This window comes from Melanostigma gelatinosum, assembly GCF_949748355.1.
Source record: "Melanostigma gelatinosum genome assembly, chromosome: 2".
NCBI classification, from domain to species: domain Eukaryota; kingdom Metazoa; phylum Chordata; class Actinopteri; order Perciformes; family Zoarcidae; genus Melanostigma; species Melanostigma gelatinosum.
The window spans coordinates 30,072,328-30,078,327 of NC_136635.1; positions in this window are offsets into that span (position 1 = coordinate 30,072,328).

Here is a 6,000-nt window from a genome sequence, read left to right on the forward strand (position 1 = left end):
AGGATAACACATGAGGGAGGCAGGCTTGACATAACCCCTGCCCACGAATGTCTGACTTATTGAGTACACTGTTGGTGTGGGAGGGGGGGGGGGGTGTACACAGTAGCAAATATACGGTTTCCAGCATTCTAGAGTCACAGTAGAGCCGCTGCTGCATCTTAGCTTACATACATCACTGACATGAGCATTTACCATGAGGGGAGCACGAAAAGCAGATCTTCTGAGACAGTAAAATATGAGTGAGGAGGAACAAGACTGCAGGGTGAGGAGAAACCTGATAGTTGTGGTTTCTGAATTATAGTTTTAAATAATTCCTGGTCAGTTCTTTATTGAAAATAAAATAAAGATCTACTTAACTGTTTTGTGCTAATAAATAAATAAATAAATAAATAAATAAATATATATATATATATTCATTTAAAAAAAAAGGTACACCCTATAAAACAGTTTTACGGTATTATACTGTTTTCTAGACTTTTCATCGTGTGAAAAGTCTGCTTTCACTGGGCGTTAAACACATGGTTACTGTAAATTTATTCGAACACAAATAGGAAACGCATCGTGGTTGGGCTTTAAATAAGTACGTAAATGAAGAAGTGTGAATAATTAAACATAAATATGGAAAACACGTTAAGTCAAAATAAATAATAACTTGTAAATTGGGTTGACCACAAACTTTCCTTAACTTTAACCAAGTAACTTCAGTTGGGAGGCAGCAGATCAAAAAACAGACATATCCCCTCTTACAGGGCCATGTGAAAACGCTACCCACATACTGTAAGTCTGCCCTGAAAGACTCTTCACGATTCATCTGATTGTGCAACAAGTAATTAAATATTGTTCACTCTAAAGCAGGGGTCGGCAACCTTCTTGATATGACGTGCCATTCTTTAATTGTTGTTAATCAGTGTGCCATATCAACTAAAGGATTGACATTAAGTTTAATGATGACACCTCATCACATCTTATTCCATCCATAGAGGCAACGTGCATGAATAAAGATTTGTCTTTGTAATGAGGACATAATAATTACTTATGAGAGCACGACTTAAGAAGGCTGCCATCCACATCGGAAAATCTTAAAATCATTAACCTTCCAGCAATCTCGTTTATCAGCAATAAACATCAATTTATGCAAAGAAGGCAACAAGTACTAGCCAATCAGAGGCACAGTAGGGAGCGTCTTCAAGGAATGCGGCTGGGGAATAAAATAAATCAAACTGCCGTAAATAACAGGCCGCAAACTGCCAATTACTGTGAAAGAGGTCATTTGGCATGCGAATGAGGGAGCCCTTCAACATTTCCAGAAAACGTATTGCTACGCTATCGCCTGCTTAAGGTGGCCTGCTTCAGTTCCAAAAAAAGCCTCTCGTGATTGAAATGCAGGAATCATGTTTTTGATTGCTTACTTGCGTTTTAACACTGAGTTTTTAGACTTAAAACATACTTAAACATCGATTTGTAAGAAAATAAAACATATCACGCCACCTACAGCTGTTGTTGTGTGACAATTAAATGTTTCCTACCAAGTGTGTATTTGTGTAGTTGACATTCAGTTATAACATAATATATATATATATATATATATATATATATATATATATATATATATATATATATATATATATATATATATATATATAGTAATAACTATGTATCATTTAGCTTCAATGATAAAGTAAATGAACAGAAGGAGAAAACATGATCATATGGTCTTGGAAAAGAACATTTTTATTATTTTACTTCAAGTTTCTCTCAAACAAGAAACCAAAAATTAAAATCTGCAGCAGAACATCATTAAGTAAAACCGCAATAAATAATAGATCAGTTGTATGCGAAGTGGGGATGTGGATGTGTTTTCTAGCACACAACTGCCAGCACTGAGAACAAATTAAGCTCATTCAAGTGTAAACTTTTAAATTAATGCTCCATCATTTCACGGATTCAGCCTCCCACGCAGCTCAGCAAAGCACCCTCATATCGTCTTGAATCAGTTCGTTAATTTTCTGTCTGTTCTGGGTTTTGTGATCGCTCGAGTTCACATTTCAACTGACTCGTAAAAAAAAAAGAAGTGATTTGAAAGACTGTGCTTTAGAGAAGATTTTAGATTTGTCTTCCTCCAAGGTTTGCTGTGCTGAAGATCCAGGATTTTACATCACTTATCCAAAGGAAACAATCGCCCAAAGGCCTGCGTCGCCTGCAATTGTACAAGTTTCTGAGCAGTTTTGTGTGCAGCAGAGGAGCCTGCCTGTCAGTCTATCGCACACGGTTTTGTGAAAACTGGGTCAGAATGAGGCGAATGATTTGAAAGTGGAAAATGTGCGCCTATGCTTATTAAAGCATGTCAAGTTGGGATTTATTGAACTACACGGGGGTGCCTAACTTGAGGCAACAAACATTTATATTTTGCGGTTTCTGGATAAAGATATCTCACTGAGCATTACATCGATTGCTCTCAGAGAACAGCAGTTGCCGAGATGTGAGAGATTACAGATGTCAGGACATTTTTAACCAAATATTCCTCATTCACATTGCCTCCCCACATGCCTTTTATGAATCACTTCTGACTTTATTGTTAGGAGAGGTTGATAAAAAAAAGAAAATCCATGCCATAGAGGTCAGCATAACCCCTGACTTTCTTTCTAAACTGTGCCTCGTGAAGTGCAGCTGCATGGGGGGGGAAAGAGTGACAACTTCAATGTTTCTGCTTTCACCTTACAGACGTGTCCTCGTATCCTCTGCGCTCTTTTTTTATCATCAAATTATCCTAATACAATATTCTCCGAGCGCTCTTCTCTTTTCTTTCCCTCATTGTTGTGAGGTGATGTCACCTTGACATGAAGGCAGCAACGTCTTGCATTCCCCCCGTCCTTCTATCTGTGGGCTGACCCGTGGGTCGCAGGGAATTCTCAACGGGGATGGACTCGCGGCGGCGCGTCTACCTTTTATCTAATTATATGACGGCTTCAAGGGAGGGAGAGCTGCTGCTCCACGATCCCTTCATGGCGCCTAATATCCCATTCCTTTTCATATTGAATCGTTTTGTTCAAAGCAGCCCTTTAAATGCTCGCTGCACCCTCATCACCCAGGCACTGGCAGAGAGGGAGGAGGCACGAGCACGAGGCTTCAGCGGGGGGAAAAGAAAAGAGTGAATAGGGAGTTACTCCAATCACACCTATTGAAGGATGTGTCAGATAGATTGCATCACTTTGTGTTTCAGGCCCTTCCTAAAATATTTCCCTGTGTGAGGCCCTCTGCGGCTCAGAGCGTCAGATGAAACGCAGGATGTTGGTGTCTGAGAAATTGATGCAAGATTTTGATGTCTTTGATCTTCATCTAAAAGCCCAGTTAGATTTGTATCGGAACATCAGAATGTGCGTTCTGCATGTCATTACCACAGTGAGTAATAATTCATGCTAATGCTACAGAATGGTTTCATGTACACTGCAAAGCCTCTGTCTCGGTGTTGCATCTTTTATGAATGAGGATTTCAGGTATTTCGAGTCATGTTAACGATCGGGACCGATTCATCTGTTTCACTTCTAACTTGCTTTCATGTTCATTCAGTTGTCTGGTGTACAATTGTAGATATTTACTCACCAACACAGACCGAGTGAACTCACTACTCACAGAACAGTTAAACTATGACACAGTACCCAGAACAAACTTGTCGCACCCAGCGCCGATTTTCTTTCCCGACACACCTCGTCTGTCAGATGGTGCCATTTTCAGGCTGATATTGGTTGTGTGAGGTTTCCAGGGTTGACGACAGCAATCCATCCCTTACTGCCCATGTTTAGGTTAAAAAACAAAGTATTCGGAAATCTCACTTAAAAGTGGAGTGGGAGACAGTTAAGGCCGCAGGATGCAGCTCAGTTAAAACACTTTAACAGCTTCCCAACTACTCAGTTTATTATCTGGATGAAAGGCAAAGTGACATTGACTGGATAAGGTTCTTCAAGCGGGTAGTGAAGGATAAAACAGACACGATCTACAGGGAGGGAGAAAAGCAGGGTGAACGCTGCTGCCTCCACCACGGACACCGATTGTGTGTCTTAAGCTGACCCGAGGAAGCAGCACAAATTCCTAGAAACCGCTGTAGCGACAACGCTCGGGCAGGCTGAGCTTTTCTTTTTTTTTTGCGGCCGTCTGCGGCATGCACACTTGAGAGCTGGCTGCTCCTGGAGAGACGGGCCGGTAGAGGCAACAATGGGGAGGAGAGCCAACTGTGAAAACCTGGGAGAAAGAGAACTGAAGGCAATCATGGCTGCGCGATGGCTGACAGCGCGGGCCATCAAAAACGAAAATGCTGCAGAGTGGTTTTAAGGATCAGAAAGAGTGACCTGTGGAACAAGCATGAGACTCAGACACACGCTAGTGGAGCACCAGGGGGATGGCTGGTGTTTTTCTGGGACAGCTGAGTGCTTGACAGTGAAAAAAAACTGAGGAAACGATCACAATGTGTGACAGTGCAACTTAGCTGAATGTGCCGAGGTTAGCGCAGCCTGTAGAGCCCGATTGGCCACTGGTCTTTGCCACAGTTGCTATTTTTAGGGTTTCCAGACGGACATTGTGCGGCTGTGGCTCTGACAGGAATGAGGCCATCCGAATGCAGGGGACGAACCTGCGCCAGCCGCCAGGAGTGTCAACCCCCTCTGCATATTCATTGTCCAAAACCCAAACATCTGGGCCATTTCCCCGTCGGGGGCCGATTCCCACACACACTCGCTGCAATGCCCCACTTTGATGAAACGATTTGCTCGTCCATCCGTCCATGTGAACAATTATTTGAAAGGCCGAGTGACAAATGAAGGGAATGCCAGACAGCATACGGTACATGACAGAGTGCGCGTGTTTGTGTGTTAACAGTTTTGGTTTTGATGGATACACACGTCACTGTCTATGTGTGTGTGTGTGTGTTGTGCAGAAGGGCCTGCAGCGATTCAGGATGTGGTGGGAATCGGCACGTTACGTCCTCTGCTGCTTTTTGTTCCGAGCGGTGTGTGTGTGCGAGCATGATGTGCGATCAGCTGCAACATATTCTGCTCTGCCCAACTTCTTATTACTCTTCATGCAGAAGCCGTTTGATTGGCTGGCAGGTGTCCACTCAATCAGTGTGCGATAGTTCTTGTCGACTGTTAAACCACCGTTCTGAATCGGTGTGGAACGTCTATTAAACTGCAGTATAGTTGCTGCGGTTAGGCTCTCGCTCGCCAAACACTGACTCACAACAAACTAACGTTGAAAGGAAAAGAGATTTTGGGGACCACGCTGTATGTTGTAATTCTATGCAGCAACTTTCAGTGACAATCCACTCGTCTTGAAATGTGCCGAAAAGATCTGTGGATCACCTCTTCACAAAGGAGAGTGGCTGATGTTGTATTATGTGAACTGATCATTACTGGAAAGAGAGGATTTGATGTTCATATTCTTCAAAATATGATGTTAAAACGGAAAAATTTCAGGTGCTCCGAATTACTGTTTTAATCCATTGTATTTGCGTCATATTTATGATTATGAAGAAAAAGGTTACATATGAAGATGTAAGTACATCAACATTGTTTGGATGTTTTAATGATTCTTGATTATCTCTGTAATCACAATATAATTGTGTTAGAAGCTGCAATATAAAGGTTTAGCTGCAGAAGTGCTGTCTTGAGGAAGCTTCCATCCCAGAAGAAAAAAAGATGAGTTTCTCACCGACTAGTCACAGAGCCACATGTACCAATTTGGTGGCAATTTTCTACTGAGAAGCTGTAATCTGCGATTAGCTCCAGTACTGTAATTATTTTTTGGGTCCGTGGCTTTTTGGTTTAATGTACAGTACTTGGCAAAGTGAAAGTGGAAAGCAGCTGAACCGGTAGAAACCTCAACTTGAAATACAAATGTGTTCTTTGTGGTTGTTGTGAGGGACGGGCAAAGTTCAGCAACAGTACATTTGAATTGGGAAACTGGAAAACTTGAACTGACCTCGGGTATATCAAACTTCAGTAGAAATTG